Source organism: Lissotriton vulgaris, chromosome 2_1, assembly GCF_964263255.1.
Source record: "Lissotriton vulgaris chromosome 2_1, aLisVul1.2, whole genome shotgun sequence".
NCBI lineage: Eukaryota > Metazoa > Chordata > Amphibia > Caudata > Salamandridae > Lissotriton > Lissotriton vulgaris.
In genome coordinates, this window is record NC_141687.1 from 496404719 (window position 1) to 496424006 (window position 19288).

Sequence of the window (19288 nt, forward strand, 5' to 3'; positions counted from 1 at the left end):
TGGGGCGAGTAGCAGGGCCATTTGTCTGCCCGCCAGTTGCGGAATTTGTGTGTTCTCCTTTAGGAGTAGTTCCGAAGAAAGACCCGGGGGAGTATAGACTCATCCACAATCTATCGGCTCCTAAGGGGGCCTCGGTAAATGGGGCTATTGACCCCGAGGTATGCTCAGTGAGTTTTGCATCGTTCGATGACGCAGTTGCCCTGTTGAATCGCCTGGGCCCCGGGGCATTGTTAGCAAAATCAGACATTGAATCTGCATTCAGGTTACTCCCGGTACACCCTCAGGACCAGCGCCTGCTGGGATTCACGTTTCAAGGGAAATATTACATGGATAAATGTATGCCCATGGGTTGTTCAATTTCATGTGCCTATTTTGAAATGTTTAGCTCCTTTTTGGAATGGGCGTTCACCGAGGCCACAGGGCATAGACAGGTGATGCACTATTTGGATGATTTCCTTTTTGTAGGTCCGGCCGGCACTCGGGACTGTGCTCAAGCGCTGCAGGACTTCTGCACACTCATGCGGGAGTTTGGGGTCCCATTGGCACCAGGTAAGACGGTGGGGCCATCTACCTCACTGGAGTTTCTGGGGATTGAGCTAGACTCGGTGGAGGGGTGTTTCCGTCTGCCAGTTGAGAAGGTGGCCAAGTTCAGGGCTTCCTTGGTACAATGTCTCCAAAAAGATAAGGTGACCCTACACCAGTTGCAACAGACAGTGGGTCAGCTTAATTTTGCCTTAAGAGTGATGCTGATGGCTCGCCCTTTCTCACGTTCCATAGCACAGGCTATGGTGGGCCTTAAGGAAGGACACCACCGCACTAGACTGTCGGCAGAGGTTCGCCAGGACATGCGCCTTTGGTTGGCATTCCTGGCAGATTTCAACGGTCGAGTGGTGTGGAACAAACCCCCAGCCTCGTCGGGCAAACTGGGTTTGTGGACCGACTCGGCGGGGAGCGTGGGATTTGGCGCAATCTTTGGAAACCGGTGGTCGGCACAAACATGGCTGTTGTGGTGGCATTCAAGTGGCCTAACAGGTAACATTGGATTCTTGGAGCTATTCCCCATTTGGGTGGCTCTGATGGCATGGCGGGAAGACTTTAGGGACCGCTCAGTGGTGTTTTGGTCAGACAACATGACAGTGGTCGAGTGCATTAATCACCAGGCTGCACGCTGCAAGTGGATCTTAAGACTGTTGAAAGAAATTGTATTGCGATGCATGAGATTGAATGTACAATTCAGGGCAAGGCATGTGCCGGGTGTACTGAATAATGCAGCTGATGCACTCTCTCATTCACTCATGCAGGCTTTCAGGGGTTATCTACCCACAGCGGAACTAGTGGCGGCACCTTTCCGCGAAGCACTATGGCAGATCGGTGCCCCGAACTACAAGACCTCATGGCAGCCAGTTTAGCGCCCAGGACGAGGAAAGCTTATGAAGGAGCATTCCGTTCATACTGCGCCTTTTTAGGGCAGGTAGGGGGGCATAGCTGGGGGCGGGAAGAGTCCTTCCTCCGGTTTCTGGTGGCACTTCACAAGGAAGGCCGATCAGCGGCAACCGCCAACAGGTATAGGGCTGCCATATCATTCACGGCGCAGCTCCACGGGATACGGGACCCGACGGGTTCCTTCTTAGTCAAGAAGGCACTCCGGGGCTGGCAGCGCCTGGAGGGTCGCAGACAGGATAAAAGGCACCCGATTGGGTTAGACAGATTGTCCTTGCTACTAGCAAAATTGGATGAGACATGCTCCTCGCCCAGTAAGGTAATTCTGTTCCAAGCGGCTTTCGCATTGGCATTTCATGGGGCTATGCGGGTAAGTGAACTCGTGGCGAGGAATAAGAAGGATATGGGGGGAGGTCTATGCAGGGATCACGTCCAAATAAGGGGCGATTCACTGCTGATCTTGATAGCCAGGTCAAAGACAGACCAGGAGGCTTTGGGGAGTAGTGTGGTGCTGCAGCGCACCCGGGAGAACCCCGGTTGTCCGGTAAGTTATTTGGAGGCCTACATGGCACAGAGGTTGACAACTTGGGGGGGGACCCTGCTTAGACACAAGGACGGCACCCCGCTGACAAGATTTCAATTTCGGAGGGTGCTGGCAATTACGATTTCAGCGGCGGGCTTGAACCCGTGTGATTTTGGGACCCACTCATTTAGAATAGGGGCCACTACGGAGGCTACGGCTCGGGGTCTGTGTCCAGAGGAAGTGAAACAGTTAGGCCGTTGGTCCTCGAACTGTTTCAAGAGGTATGTGCGACTGCACATGTTGTAAAAGACTGATGAAATGCACTCACGCTTGTTGTCTTTTGTTTGGATTACAGTTTCGCAAGCCTGTAACGCGGGGCGCAAATTGGGATCGGCCCAACACCAGAGGACCAGCGGGAAAGGATCACCGACTGGAGATCAAGTGGTATGGGTCGTGGGCCACTCATACGTGAGGCGTGCTGGGGACATATTCAAGGCAGGTGACGCGACTCACGCATCTGAGGAATATGGGTTCAGAGTGACCTTCCATGGGAAAGGAGGCCTCTGTTTTGACCAATTTCAGAGCTTTGTGGAGGAACTCCTAGGGCGGCACAGGTCACCGCCATCTGTAATCATAGTGCATCTGGGAGGCAATGACTTGGTAAGACTGGGAAGACGGGTGTTAGGGGAGCACATATTGTCAGCAGTCAGTTGGTGTGCCAAGAGGCTCCTGGGGTGTACGATTGCCTGGTCCCACATGATCCCCAAAAGAATTTGGCGGGGGGGTTTGTCTGTGTCGGCGTTGAACCACTTGGTAAAGAGGGTCAACAATAAGATTGAGAAACTGTTTCGCTCCACTCATTTACAAAGCATTCCCCATGGGTGTATTCGGGGTGATCACTATTATTTGAATGATGGGGTGCACCTGTCCAGGGCTGGGAATGACTTACTCATAGGAGACTTCGTAGCATGGCTGGTAGCATTGAGGAGACATGACCTCTAGGAGGTGTGGGGGGGCCGGATAGTCGGTCAACTATCCGGCCTGTGGCGGTAAGGTCATGATCGGTAAGCAGTGATTTCAAGGTCCCTAGGGGGGGCGCCACCCAGTATGGATGGGAGCACCCGGGGGGAGGAGGCCATTGGCCCCTCCCACGGGGGGCGGCACCCACTACGGATGGGTCGCCCAGGGGGAGACGGCCATAGGCCCCTCCCAGGGGGAGACGGCTATATGCCCCTCCTACGAATTTCCCGGGGGCCGGATATCCGCTCCGGCGGAAGAGAGTGTGGGGAAGGGGGGGAGTCCACGCTGTCCTTCTTATGGATACCTCGCACAAGAACTCGGACGACCTTAAGATGGCGTCGAGTGAAAGGAGGCCCCTACGACAAGGGAAGTTACAGTTGGCTGCGAGGGTAAAGTCCTCTGCGCATGCGCCACTCACACCATGAGGGCGGGAATTTGGTAGTAGGGATCTGACACCGGTTAAGACCTTGCCATTGGCCCTTAATGCTAGGTTGTACAATTTTATTTTAGAATGTTATGCATTTTCAGGATGCTAGACTCGGCTAGGAAACCTTTGTATTAGAGATTTGTTAAGGTTAGCCAAGAACTTGTCTTCATCAAAATGTAATGGAAGATAAAATTGTACATGATTCATGAAACGTTTTAATTTAAAGTTTTAAATTTTGTTTCATATTTTAATAAATACGGCCGGGGGGGTAACTCCCCCCCCGCCTTCCAAAAGTTCAAACCGGTGTCTGTCTCCTCCCATGGGGAATTGGTGTTGGGAGGGGTGGCGGGCATCCCGGCCCATATGCAGTGGATGAGTCTTTGGTGTTATTCAAGGGCTGCTTGGTTTTTAGGTACAACATTCCTAGTATGAGGGCACTCTCTGTATATGCTGTGTGGCAGTAGGACTGGATTGGTCTCCAATTTCAGGGTGTACACCAGTAAGGAATCCAGGATTAAACCCCCTGGTTGTCCGTCCACTTTTGGCGTGACTTAGAAAATTGTGTGGGAACTTGGTTGAGGATTTTTTAACAAAGGCCCCCCATTTATTTGTAGATAACTCTACACTGGTGTGTGGTTGTTCAGGGAATTGGCCAAAGTGCACACTGTTGCTTGTGACACAATCTGCTCTACCGTAAAGGTTTGTCAAAAGCGTGTGCAGGGACAGTGCAGTGTGTTGCGTTGCGAGGAGCTTCTAGCTGTGAAGTTTTCAGACAGGAGAGATGTCTACATGCTGACTACCATCCATGATGAAAGCACTGCACCTGGGACTGTTTGGGGTCAGGTTGCTGAAGCGTGCAAACCTGTGTGCATTTTAGACTATAATAGGCACATGGGTGATGTTGACAGAGTGGATCAGAGGTTTGAAACTTACGCTGATACCTCACTTGTGTGGGTAGGCATAGTGGCTGGCCCAAATCGTACTGTGGAGACTTCAAAATTACCTATGGCAAAACTGTCCTTGCCCCACCCAAGCAAGTGAGGTACCATTTTTATCAGGAGATCTGGGGGAACACTGGGTGGGAGGAAATTTGTAGATCTATGCAGATTCCAGAACTTTCCACTACAGAAATGTGGGGAAAATGTGTTTTTTTGGACAACTCTTTAGGTTTGCAAGGGATTCTGGGTCACAGAACCTGGTGGGAGGCAGTCAGGTCACCCCATCCTGGATTTTCCTGGGTGTCTAGTTTTGAAAAATGTATAGGTTAGCTAGATTTCCCCAGGTGCCGGCAGAGCTTTGGTTCAAAAACTACAGCTAGGCACTTTACCAACAAAGGTTCATTTTTCACTGCAAAAATGAGGTGTGGCCACATTGCGTCCTGTCGCGGGCACTAGGCTGACCCACACAAATGAGGTACCATGTTTCTCAGAAGACTTTGGGGAACGTGGGTGGGTAGCAATTTGTGTATCCACGCCGATTCTAGAACTTTCCACCACAGAAATGTGGGGAATATGTGTTTTTTTAACAATGTTTTCGGTTTGCAAGGGATTCTGGGTAACAGAACCTGGTTGGAGGCAGTCAAGTCACCCCATCCTGGATTACCCTAGGTGTTTAAGTTTTAAAAATGTATAGGTTTGCTAGGTTTCCCTAGGTGCCAGCAGAGCTATGGTTCAAAAAGTACAGCTAGGCACTTTGCCGAAAAAGGATTATTTTTTAATGTGAAATTAAGGTGTGTCCATGTTGCGTTTTGCGCCATTTCCTGTCGCTGGCACTAGGCCGACCAACACAAGTGAGGTACCATTTTTCTCAGAAGACATTGGGAAACGCGGGGTGGGTAGAAATTTGTGTATCCACGCAGATTCCAGAAATTTTGACCACAGAAATATGGGGAAAATGTGGGTTTTTTTGGACAATTTTTTAGGTTTGCAAGGGATTCTGAGTAGCAGAACCTGGTGGGAGGCAGTCAAGTCACCCCATCCTACATTTCCCTGGGTGTCTAGCTTTCAAAAATGTATAGGTTTGCTAGGTTTCCCTAGGTGCCGGCAGAGCTATGGTTCACAAACTACATCTAGGCACTTTGCCAAAAAAGGGTCATTTCTTCACTACAAAATTGAGGTGCGTCCACGTTGCGTTTTGCGCCGTTTCCTGTTGCAGGCACTAGGCCGACCCACACAAGTGAGGTACCATTTTCAACAGGAGACTTATGGTAATTTAGGTTTGTGAGGCAACTGTTATTACCTATTGACTTTCAATGCATTTCTGCCTTCCAAATGGTAATGAGAAGTCATTTTTAAAAAATGACCGATAATTCTCATACTAGCATGAGTATTCTCAATTTCGGAAATGTGCAAATATCTACTGTTTTTAAACTCTAAATTTTGTTCCCATTTCAGAGATACATAGGCGTCTTTCATACCGATTTTCCATGTATACATTTTTCCACAATAATTGCTATATACCCAGTACATAATAAAAAGCCATTGCAAATTGCTGCTCAGTTTTCGACTCTGGGTTCGTCGGGTTTTTGGTGAACCTACAAGTCCTATATAGCCACACAACCAGTAACATCCCACAGATGTAACAGTATATATTTCTTTTAAAAAGCTGTCATAATTAGAAGAAGTTACAGGTGAAAACATTGACACAAAAGGCTGTTTTTTCAACTAATTTTCAATTATTCCTATGTTTAACTGTTAGTTTCTATAAAGAGACCTTGATGGATCTACACAAATAACCCCGTGCCAGATTCAGAATTTCATCTACTTTTCTAAAATGTATAGCTCTCCAGGATCCATTTTTGCTCTCATACCCATTTCTACCATTAACTGGAAGGAGGTTGAAAGCACAAAAAATAGCAAAAATAGGCTATGTCCCAGAAAAATGCCAAAACGATGTGAAAAATGTTGGTTTTCCGACAAAGGTCTGTCAATCCCTAAATGCTGGAGAATTTTAATATCAGCCCCACAAACCCTTTTTGATACCATTTGCAGGGAAAAAACAAGATGCTTTCATTTGCAGCACCTTTTCCCCATTTCCCCTCCCCCAAAAATGTAGCTGTATTTTGGCTAATTTCTAGGACCCTTCCAGGGGAATCCACATATACTCAGTACCTTTATAATCCCCATGACGTTGGAAGAAAAGGACGCACATTTGGCGTGGATACCGTATGTGGTCAAAAAGATATTGGGGCCTAAGCATGCACTACCCCAAATATCCAAAAAAAGGCTTAGCACATGGGGGGGAAAGGCCTAGCAACGAAGGGGTTACATTTCTCTTCAAACATATGCGTACACTCATTTTTGAATAAATAAGATAAACATAGTAAGCAATTTTAATAATCTATAAAATTTGATATATATATATAGGTCGAAATCATCCTCCTTTTTAAACTTTGGTAGGTGAAGTTCCTGTGGCCAAAATTGGACTTGGAAGAGGAGCCATGTGCACCCCATTCATTTTATGAATTTCCCATGGGACCCCGCACACCTGGGGGGCATAAAGCCCAAGTGTGGGTAACAGCTCGTTTTTTTTTATTTCCACAAAGTGACTGCTATTTGGCAGCAGTATTTTTACAAAGTGTTTTTTGGCTCCAGGTGTGGTCACTGTGGGACCCCTCCACCACCAGGCCTAGGAGGTCATGTTATTTTTACCCTGTCCTCATTTTTCATGGGACTCGGACTGAGCTCTGAGTCCCAAGCTGGATGCCAGAACTTCCTGGATGAAGTGGTGGCAGCCAATTTAATCTCACCATCAGATCTGTCAGATCCACATAGTATTCGAGTCCCTAAATATATATAAATCTTTTTTTCTGTACTAACTCCAAAACTACTGAACAGTTTAGACTTAATTACAAATAGAGATCTTACTGGACCAAGATCTAGTTTTCTACTAAATTTTATCATCATCATAATCATCAAAAATATCTTTATTCGATTCAAGGAATCATAAAAGAAACAAGTCATAAAATATGCAAACACTTCCAGCTAAGAGATGTTTGCAGTTATAGATCGTCAGATTATACAATGTTGCATTTGTGCATAAATACAGTACAAGTTTAAAAAAACAGTCAGATCAGTGCAAAAACAGGACACATTCATAAAATCCTTTATAATAATAGTCACAGGTATAGATGACTAATTCATGGGTAAAATAATTTGTGCAAATACGCAAGATCCGGACTAAAGTGCAATCACCCTAAGAACAAAGAATACAATTCAGAAAATAAAAATGCAATGCCTTTAACTAAACTGATTTTCCAAATATTACTGGGCATACATTTTATATTAAAATATAAATATTATATACAGTAAAAAAAATGACAACTAGAAGAAAGTGCTATATGTTTTCAAATCTATTAAAAATAACAGTCCTGTTTACATTTTCAGACCATTCTTCTTTGTAATATAATTAGCAGCCAATAAAAATCTCGAGACTCCAAAAACCACAAGCTGGGTATTATCAGTTTTTAAAATACGCAGCATTTCTATGTATCTTCTCACGCCCATCTTCCTCCCTAGTGGCGGAAACCATTTCAGTCTAGCTTTCATTTAAATAGGACAGAATAAATGAACATGAGCTATGCTTTTCTTTGTAGACAACTGGCACATAATACACTTGTTATCTTCCTCCCCATCGCGAGGGTTTCCCCACCTGGCTGTAAAGTATCTAACTAAAAGAGTCCGTACCTTAATTTTAGGTACAACATTTTTGCACGTTGAGGTTCTATTTGATCAAGGAAAACCTCAAAACAAGGGACAGGTTTGACCATCAGGTAGTCATTCGTAAGTGGGCCGCGCTGCTATTTGATTCTACTTTTAATACAGCCTGGCTCCAATAAATCCCCTTCAGTTCCTTCTTTGAACTAAGAGTCAATTTTTCTGGATGGAGCGTTAACTCGCTGAGTACCAGATCTAATAGCCACCTGCGTATGTTAGCCAGCCAAGGGAAGGATACATGTGTATCTAGTGTAATGAATTCATTTAGTACCTGTCTGTAAATAAAAAGTTCTTCAGTAGCCCATAACCTGATCCATTATAATAGGGTCATCAAAACTGCTCTGTCCTCAATACGTTTTAACTCTACGTCATATACGTACGGAATCATTGGGGTATTTTGCCACGTGGTAATTGAAGTAATTTGCTCTCCACCCCACAATTCAGAACCATAAAGGGCGGCAGTTTGAGCCTTTGATTTATATACCTCCAATGCTGGGGTAATAGATTTAGTGTAAGTGGCATGGAGTTTTTTCATGATGGGCACTGAGTTTTGAGTTGAAACCATTCCTGATGTCCTAATGTGGGGATACCAAGAAAGCTTAGAATATAGGGTCACTCCTAGGTACGCAAAGTTATCAACCCGCTCAATTGCTGAACCGTTTAGTGTGATATTATTTTTAAAAGTTTTATGGGGCCTGATGCACATATATTTAGTTTTTGAAGGATTTATTTCCAGGTCCTTTTCGATAGAGTACTCATCCAGCTTGTTAAGGAGATTCTGAATCCCCCTGGGGGTTTGCGAAAGCAAAATAGTGTCGTCCGCAAAAGTAAGGGCACACACTGGGAAAAACCTAACTTTGGCGAATCATGGTTTGAATTCAAAAAGGAGTCTACCATATAATTGATGTAAAGGATGAACAGAGTTGGCGCCAGGACGCACCCCTGGCGCACACCTCTCCTCACCGGGATCTACTCAGTTAATTCCCCATCTAGACCCCAACAAACTTATGCATAATTATTTTCGTGGAGTCTTATCAGTTGCACTAGAATATTTTTCGGGACACCTTGTTTTAGCAGATTTACCCACAGCAGGTCTCTTGGAACTAGGTCAAATGCGGCCTTAAAATCAATAAAGGCCACATACAAACTGCCCGATCTTAATTTAGTGTATTTCCAGGCAATGGTTAGCGACCTGAACACCTGATCTATGGTGCTGATTCTTTTTCTGAACCCAGCCTGGTAAGGGGACAGTATATAATGATCTATTAGCCAGTCATTTAACCTTTCCAAGAGCTGCTTATGTATAGGGACAATCACCGCGCCCTTCCATGACGCAGGGATGGCTGACAGCTACTTATTGCACTGCACAGTAGTAGATTCATGTACGGTGCCCATACATCTGGGTCATGTCTAAAGAGATCCCCCGGGACATTATTGGGCCCTGGAGCTTTCGATGCCTTAATTCATACTATAGCCTGCTTGGTTTCTGTAATAGCAACATTTAGTGGAGCAATGTAATTGGATTTTATCAAATTACTAATTATGCCTGGGTTCTGACTTAATGTCGATTCCTCAGGTGCATATAAATGTGCAAAGTGTTAAAACCAGATAGTAGGAGCCAAAAATAGTCCTGGGCAGGCTTACTAGACTTAATACCGTTTGCAATGATCCACCAAAATAGTGAATGGTCTCTTGCCCTTGCTGCGGCTAACAAATCTTTCCAGCCTGCATCCTCCTATCATTTGCGTTCTATCTTTAAGATCCGGCTATAGTTATTCCTTGCTTTCCTAAATGAAGCTGGTTCTTTAGAAGGCAAAGTTTTAATTAAAGCTTTTTTGGCGGTTTTATACGCTTCAATAAACCAGGGGTTAGCTAGTTTCAACTTGTTCTTGGCAGAATGTTCCCCTATTGCTGCTCTAGTGAGGAAGGGTTCAATTTTTTCCACTAACTTAGGGCCTCATTAGGATCGCGGACAGACTTGCGTCCGTCCGCGACCCCAGAGCAGGAGGGAACCTTCGCATGACTTGCGGAGTTCCCTCTAGTGCAATTAGGATGTGACCGCCACCCTGGCAGTCACATCCTCTATTTTTAACATTGCGGCGGGTGGAGCTTCGAGCTGCACCCACGGCAATGTTAAAAATGCAGGTGTTGCATTTGTATGCAGAAAGAGGCAGGCACCGCGCTTTACGCATACAAATGCAGGGGGGTACCATAGGTACCCCCCATGTGCACCCCCCACCCCTCCTTCACCTAGAGGGCCCGCAACGGGCCCCCGCAGTGAAGTTACACATGCTTTTCCACGGCGGAAAAGCAACCGCGGAAAGCATGTTTCCAAGCACATCCTAATCTGGCTGACGCTGTCTGAGAGACACCGTCACCATATTAGTGCTTTTCCGCCGCAGTTGGAAGCCAACCGCGGAGGAAAAGCTGCGGACGGAAACCAGGACCCACCAGCCATCCTAATGTGGCGATGGGTCTTGGTGGGTCCGCAGAGGATTCTCCGCATCCTCCAGGCCGGCGGTGGCTTCCGCCGGCCCGGAGGATGCGGAGAATCCTCCATCCTAATCAGCCCCATAGAGTGGATTTGAGTGATTAAAATTGGGTTTAAGTCATCATTACAAAAACAAGAGATAAAAGATCACTAAAGATATTATAAATAGAAGTCAACGGTTCAATTTTCCCTAGAATTGTCGGACATCTAACAGCCCTCCTATTATTACACAGCATAGGCTGTAGTCCCTGCATACCTAGGCAATTTTGGAGTTGGAAGTGTTTGGCTTCTAGCGTTAAACATAGGGGGAAGTGGTCACGTTCCCTCCTTTCCTCTACTCTCAAACCAATCACATGCCCCCAATGTGTAGCGCTTATCATAATGTAATCTGTTGGTGAAAGCGCTTGGCCCCTTGTAAAGGTATTTGTTGCACTCATTGTCAGATGGTCACCTACCATTACACGCCCGTAAACCTTTTTCTATGGTAAGATTACAAATCTGGAGGGCTGAGGCAGTACACCTTGCTAATTTCTCAGTACTTAACTGCGGGATACCTAATGCTTGATCTTCTTTCTCAGTTATTATTGTCACTCCCCGTAGGGCTTCATAGGAACAATTAAAATCACCGCCAATTACAATAGGACCATTGTTGGTAGTAGAATCGATGATCCCAGTTAGTTGGGTAATTAGCGGAGTTTCCTTAGAAGGGTCTTGTGGTCTTATATATATATTAAAGAGTAGAAGAGTAGATTTTTTGGGGAATTTCGAAGATAATCCCTGAATATCACGTGAGCATGTCCATACTTCATCTATATCAACATCCTAATCCAAATTAAGGTCCCACCAGAAGGTCTACCTTTATTAAGGTGCGTTGCTGCAATGCTAACTGTTCGGTAACCCACTTTAAATAATTATTCCAAGCCCCCCATCGCTTGAAAGAGGCATATGTCAAATGTATCTATATAATTTTGCCAGTCTGGTTCCAGTAGTTGTTTAGTAAGGCCTGCTATGTTCCAAGACAAAATGTGTATACTACTTATTAGAGGGGCGCTATCACTTACTATGATCTGCTCGGTTTCCATAAGGGTAGTAGGATTTACAGAAAAATGATCAGTCCGTCTTCCCTCAGGGTCCTCTTAAACATTTTCTTCATCAGGGATTATTTCTCCTTGGGTCCGTACATAATCACACTGGTCCCCCTAATTTACCAATGTCGGGTTAACAGACTAAATTTTATGTAATTCTGATCAACGGTGCAGGCTGTAGTCATATCTAACATCCAGATAGGAAATTGCATGAGGAAAAAGCGTTTTGGGCCCTCCCTTTTTCTCGGACTCTGCTTGACACATCACTGAGACACTTTCAACACAGAACCTAAAATCAGTGTCAAACTATTTTAGAAAATTTGAGATCTGTCAAAATTAATTACAAAACAATAAAAACAGGAAACTAGGTCCTAATATAGCAGTCATCAGTGAGTAGTTATAGTTAGAATCAAATTTCCCTGATGAAAAGCGCTTTTTGTTTTGCCAAAAACTTTGGCACCGCTTTCCTTTTTGGATAGTCGGCTGTGTTGAAAGTTTAGGGTGATCCGTTAAGAGGGGGCCAAGAAAATAGGGGAGTCTTAAAACACATTTTCCCATGATATGTCTCAGGGGATTTTTCATTTTTTGAACACGACTACAGCTCAAACCGCTGAACGGAATTACACCAAATCAGAATGTAAATCCATTCTGTACTTTGAGAGACATTCAAGTTTTAAAAATATAGATATCTGGGTATGTGAGTCCTTGCCGTGGATTCGCAGATCCTACTAAAATTTGATTGACTGCCAACACTTGAACAAGGAAGTGTTGGCAGTCACCTTGGGACATGGCCTTAGTCTCACAAACAAAAGAAAAGAGGGAAGGTAATCCGACCCCTTAAGATATGGTTGTGGGGTGTCATAGGGACCACGCTGGGTGTTAAAAGTGATTTTATAAATGCAATTTTGCTGTAAATTTACAGATGGGCCGGCAGAAAAATTAAGAAAAAAGAGACGGACGGGCTCCTGATTGTCTTTTATATGAAGCCCCGGACTGTGCCAAATCTCAGGGGCAATGTTTATTTATTTTGAAAGGGTTGCCCTTGGCACTGACCGCATCCCGGGGACTGCCACCTCCCTAGGGCAAACAATAAAATGAATGATACAGGGCTGACATGGGCCCTCCTACAGCCCACTGGGCTGCAAACTCTCTGAGTCTATTTGTAGGATTAGTGCAGGCAGCACCGGGGACCGCCACCGCCACCGACACATACTTACTGGATGTAACAGTAGGAGGTGTTGCCCCCCAAGGAAGTCCTTTTGGGCCATCCTAACACTTCTACCACTGTTGGATTGCTTAAAGGTCTTTGTGTCGGTGCCTCCTCTCCCTACCACTATGCTGACAAGCCTCCTGGCACACTAATAGTTTGGGGATGATATTCCCTTGGCTGCTGAAGGTTCTTGAGGTGAAAAACCCCTCCGTGATTGCTAAGAGGTCTTCAGAGGCCACGCCCTCTTTTTCCACTCTGCAAACATGTCTCCTAGCACACTACTGGTTGTAAATGAATTTCTCTTGGATGCTGAGTGACCTTGGGGGCCAAGAATTCCTTCTGGTACTTTTTGTATGTTTGCCCTACACTGCAGGATTTCTGAGAGCTGATCATAGGCCTGCCTCCTTTCTCCACTACTCTGCAATTCCTACTTAAAAAAACATAGAAATTCACTGCAAAAAACTATGATTACAGGGACATTATAGTTAGGAAATGGAATAGAAAAAACCTTAGAAATTCAAAGCCAAAAAGCAGTGAAAGTCAGCAGTTATATTTAGCTGAGCTAATTATAACTCACACCCATGCAATGCACTGCTTATGACATCACTTGTTACATCATTCATGACATGGTTAGTGACATCACTCATGACATCAATGATAACATCTCAAATGACATCACTGATGACATCATTGATAAAATCATCCAAAACATCACTAATGTACCCTCTCACACCCAATAGAACCTTTCATACACCCACTACCACTACACACAACTATTCACAAACCCATTCACAGACCCATACTAGTACTTACACACCGACTCACTGATTTATAGATCTACACAGACATCAGTTCACTCACCCATATATGCACTCATACAACCACCGGCTCACTAATGCAGCTACTCACATATCCACTCATACACCGCACACACGGAGTCAGTCAGCTATAAAGCTACTCACACTTCTACTCACTCACCCATACAGTCAATCACACAGCCACTTCCCTATCCATACAGTTACACATGCACCCACTTACTCATTCATACATATACTAACACATACTCACTCACCTATACAGTCACTGACACAAGCACACACTCACCCATACAGCCATTCCCATATTAACTCACTCACTCACCTATAGTGTCACTTATATTCTCCACCACTCACCTATACTGCCTTTCACATACCCTGTTACTCATCCATATACCACCCACACATCTATACACACACTCACTCAGCCATAGAGCCCCTCACACACACACTCACTAACACAGACAACCACTGACTCACAAACTCACTTATCCATACAGGCAGTCACGTCCACCCTCGCCCACCCACACAGACACTCAGACATCTATATAGGTACCCAGACAATCAATCAATAACCCATACAGCCACTCATTTACCGACTCACACACCCAAACAGCTACTTAGACACCAACTGACAAACCGATACAAGCAATCACCCAACCAGTCACTCACCCATACATTCACTGAGACACCTAATCCCTATACAGTCAGTCACACACCCATTGAATCATTCATACAGGCACTCATGCAGCCACTGATTCACCAATACACCTTGATATATATATAGTTAACACTCATAAACATTTTAAAAATACCCAAAGTCACTGGATGATGTCATCAGTGATGTCATTTGAGATGTCATTGGTGATCTTAACATTGATGTCCCTGACCATTTCCTAAGTGATATAATATTTGAAGTTATCAGCAGTGCATTGTGGGGGTATGAGTTATACTTACCTCAGCTAACTGTAACTGTTGAATATCACTGGTTTTGTATGAGTGATACCTGAGCCTAACTATATTGTCTGTAACTGTTGTTTTTTTCAGTGAATATATATATATATATATATATATATTCACTGAAAAAACATAGGTTTGAGGGGCGTTATAGTTAGAAATTAGCATTTAAAAAACCTTAACAATTCACTGAAAAAAACAGAGGTTTCAGGGACATTATAGATAGTTGGACAATTGACTCGTACAAAACCAATGAAATTATGTCCCCGAAATGCACTGCTGATGATGTCACATAATATATCACTCATGACATGGTCAGTGACATCAATGATGACATCATTCAGTGAATGTGTGTTTCTGTATAGTTTAAATATGTTATATATATAGGGGAACAAGTAACACAATATGTGGACAATTTTTTACAGGACTTGGTAAAATAACTTCCTACATTTATGAAGGATACCTGGGATTTTTTGGACAAATTGCTTAACATACAATGGGCGGAGGATTTGTTGTTTATTACTTTAGACATCGAATCCATGTACACAAGCATAGAACATGATACAGGGTTAAATGACTTAAAACATTGTCTTGATTCAAGACCCCTGGACTGTTACACTCACAACGAAATGCTTTTAGATCTAGCATCAGGGTGTCTTTTTAACAACTATTTTATGTTTGGTAATGATGTGTATTTGCAAAAGAGAGGTGTGGCGATGGGGGCCTGCTTCTCCCCAGCTATGCGTGCTTGCATGTTGGTTGGTGGGAGGAGCAGGTCCTTAAGCGTACATTCCATTCTGCTTATAGCAACCTTATCCAACATTGGTTGCGATATATAGACAATGTTTTTATTATATGGAAAGGTGATGAGAACAGTGCCAATGATTTTATTAACAGAATTAACAATAACACTGCCAACCTGAAATTTACTTTGCAGATCAGTAAACAACATGTGGAATTTTTAGATGTGAAAATCTACATAAAAAATAGACATATAGCTACAACTCTTTGTAGGAAGGCTACAGCTGGCAACACAACATTCCATGCCAGCAGTGCGCACCGCAGACATTTTTTTTTTTTAATTTTTTTATTTATTTATCAGAAAACAGCACATTACAATGCATACAGAGCCGTTCGCCTACATCCCATCACGGGCCGGCGGTAGGCCCGATCGTCTCATCAATGAGGTAGGAGAATGTCAGTTGAGAATCACAAAAAATGAGTACTAACAGAGGAACAGTCCTGTGTACTAGCCAGTCGGCCTCGGCTCCAGAATGGTGATAACATCAATAACGTAACGTGCACTGTGCAAAGTTTAACATATCCAAAAATTTTACTTTTTCTCCCCCCCAACTCGTCCCCCCAACCCCAACTTCCAACCCCCTACAACCGGTCCCCAGTCTGCGTGTTCCCTGAAAGTTACGTGTGGTCTAATGGAGCGACATGGCGTGTGGTGTGTAGCACGGCCTACCGAGTGCGCGGGCGCTCGCGCGGGGCTGCTATGTTGGGAGAGGTAGTAAGCCTACGGTGTTTGGTGATGCTGGCTATGGAAGGGCGCCGCTGCTGGAGTCAAGGCGGGTCATAGGTCGCTGCGCCCCCCTGTTCCTCACCCTCCCCCGATGCTGTGTCATCCTCAACCACCCTGGAGGTGAGATAGGTCCGATAGAGTTCCCAGAAGTTCTTGGGGCGACTTCGGGGAGGGAGGAGTTCGCTATACGCCTCCGCCTGCGTGTTGCAATACAGCATATCGCTGGCCCACCGCTTCAGAGTCGGGAGCGGGCCTCGCATCCAGCAAGACGCGACTACCCGTTTGGCTAGTAGCATGCCCATGCTGACCATTTTGCGCACCGGCGCCGGGACATTCCTCGCGTAGCCCAGGAGGGCGAGGGCGGGATCTACGTCCAAATCCAGGTCTGCTATTCTGCTCAGTTCTGCAAATATTTCGGTCCAGAATCTCTGAACACCCGGGCACAGCCAGGCAACGTGTATAAAGTCCGCCACCGGGGCACGACATCTCTCGCAGCGGGGCGAGTCGCGGAGGCGATATCGATGTAGCCTTTCCGGCGTGTAGTACACTCGTTGTAGAAATTTAAAGTGAACCAGGCGGTGTCTCCCATTTAGCGAAATTCGCCTGGAGGCCGCGCAGCAATACGTCCACATTCCGTCGTCTATGTGCATATCTAAATCGGTCTGCCAGGCCAGTCGCGCCCTTGTGTATCGCTGTGCCGTGTGTGCGTGTCCCATGCTATAGAGTTTAGAAAGAAGCTTCCTCGGAGATTCAGCGTGTATGACGTATTCTAGTTCTGGGATTTCAGGGGGTTCCTCCATGTCAGGGCCTAAGTGGTCCAGGAGAGCGCAGCGTACCCTGTGATATTGAAAGCGGTGTAGCATGGAGGGGGGATCGCGTCCCCGCACAAGCTGTTCCCACGTCTTCACCGTACCGTTTTCAAATAGATCGCCCAGTGTGCGTACACCCAGCTCACCGAGAGCTCTGTGGACACCCGGTTCTGTCAGTGTAGGAAGCCAGAGCGCCCATTGTGTCGGCATGCTAGGGGCGTACAGCAATACCTTATTTTGCCTCTGCACTATGGTATGCCAAGCGTGGTTAGTAGAGCGGATGGAGTCCAGTACTCCTACTCTACGGTCGCCAGGGCTACAGATAGTCGCCGGGAGCGGAGTAGGGGCAGCGAATAGGCGTTCCAGGATCACATGCGGTATGTCCGGGTTGCCATGTATCCAGGTATGGAGATGGGAGGCCTGCGCGATCCTATAGTAACGTTCAAAGTCCGGGGCTGCCAACCCCCCCTGCTCGTATGGGAGTTGAAGCACCGTCCAGCGAATTCTAGGCTGTTTGCCGGCCCAGGCGAGTCTGATAAGTAGTTTGTTTAAGGTCGTAAAGAAAGCTTTAGAGAGGACGATCGGGAGATTATTGAAGAGGAACAAAAATCTCGGGAGGGCTACCATCTTCATCAAGGCTATGCGGCCCATCAATGAAAGTGGGAGCTTGATCCAGAGCTCGACATCATCCGCTAGTTTGCTATAGGCTACCCCGTAGTTCTCCCTCAATACGACTTCAGGGTCCGTGTGTATCCGTATGCCCAGATATCTGATCGGGTCTACGGACCACTGTAGTGGATATTCCATCTCGAAAGGTTCAGTCACAGGGGTCAGGGGGAATGCCACGGACTTTGGCCAGTTGACTTTCAGCCCCGAGAGGGCCCCAAATCGTACCACCTCCCTTAAGACCGATGAGAGGTTATTCACTGGATCTCTGACGTACAACAGCGTGTCGTCCGCGTATGTGGAAATGCCGATTTTGTAGGTCGGATAGCTGATTGCCTCATAGGAGTGGTATTCCCGCATCGCGCAGGCCAGCGGTTCCGCTACCAGTGCGTACAGTAGCGGCGAGAGGGGGCAGCCCTGTCTCGTGCCCCTACTCACAGTAAAGGCCTCAGAGACCACATCGCCCAGTCGAACTCTCGCGGTCGGCCGGTGGTAGAGGGCGCCCAGCAGCTGGAGGAACAGGTCTCCCAGCCCCAGTTTTCTGAGGACTTTACGCATGAAAGGCCATTCCACGGAGTCAAACGCCTTCTCCATATCCAAGAAGACTGCAATGGCCTTGGTATCATGTTTGGTGTGTTGCATGGCTCCCAGGACCGTCCTGATGTTGTAGGTAAGGTTCCGGGCAGGGATAAAGCCAGCCTGCTCTGGGGCCACCAGTTCCGGGGCGACAAGCGCCAGTCTGGTTGCCAGAACCTTAGCGTAGATCTTCGCGTCTACGTTGATAAGAGACAAGGGGCGGTACGATCCCGGAAGATCGTGTGGCTTTCCTGGTTTCAAGATCGTCACAATTAGTGCTTCCCTCATAGACGGGGGCATGGCGCCATATTCGCAGATTTCATCGAAGAGGGTGGAAAGATAGGGCAGCAGTTTGTCTTTGTACGCCTTATAAAAGGTCACAGTTAGGCCGTCGATTCCAGGTGCGCTTTCCGACCTCATGCTGTCTAGGGCATCCGCTATCTCCTCCTGAAGTATGGGAGTCGCCAGGAACTCCCTCTGCCAGTTCTCTAAGAACGGCATTTTGATGTAATCTAGGTAACTGTCAATTTGCCCCTCTACTCCCGAGATTTTGCTAGAGTACAGCTCCTGATAGAATCCCTTGAATTCCGCCAGGATATCCTCCTCGGCCGTTAACGTCGCCCCGGCCGCTGATTTTAATTCTGAGATTGCCTGTCGTCGCCTGACTCCCTGCATAATTCTGGCTAGCAGTGCACCCGGCCGGTCGCCTTCTCCGTACGTACGGGCCGTCGCGTATTTTCCCAGATGCCTAACCTCCCTGTCGGCCTCCTCGTGGAACTCTGTCAGGAGCTCCCGTAGTATCTCGTCCCCATCCGGAGACGGGTCAGCCAGCTGTAGGCGTTCACATTCCGCAATCCGACCCTCAAGATGTGAGAGTCTGTTCCTGATGGCTTTCAGGACACTGGAGTGCTTGGCCATGACCACTCCTCTAATGTAGACCTTGAATGTTTCCCACACCGTCCCGAAGCTATCCACTGTGCCTATATTATTAGAGAAAAACGTGTCAATGTCCTCTCCTAGCTCTGC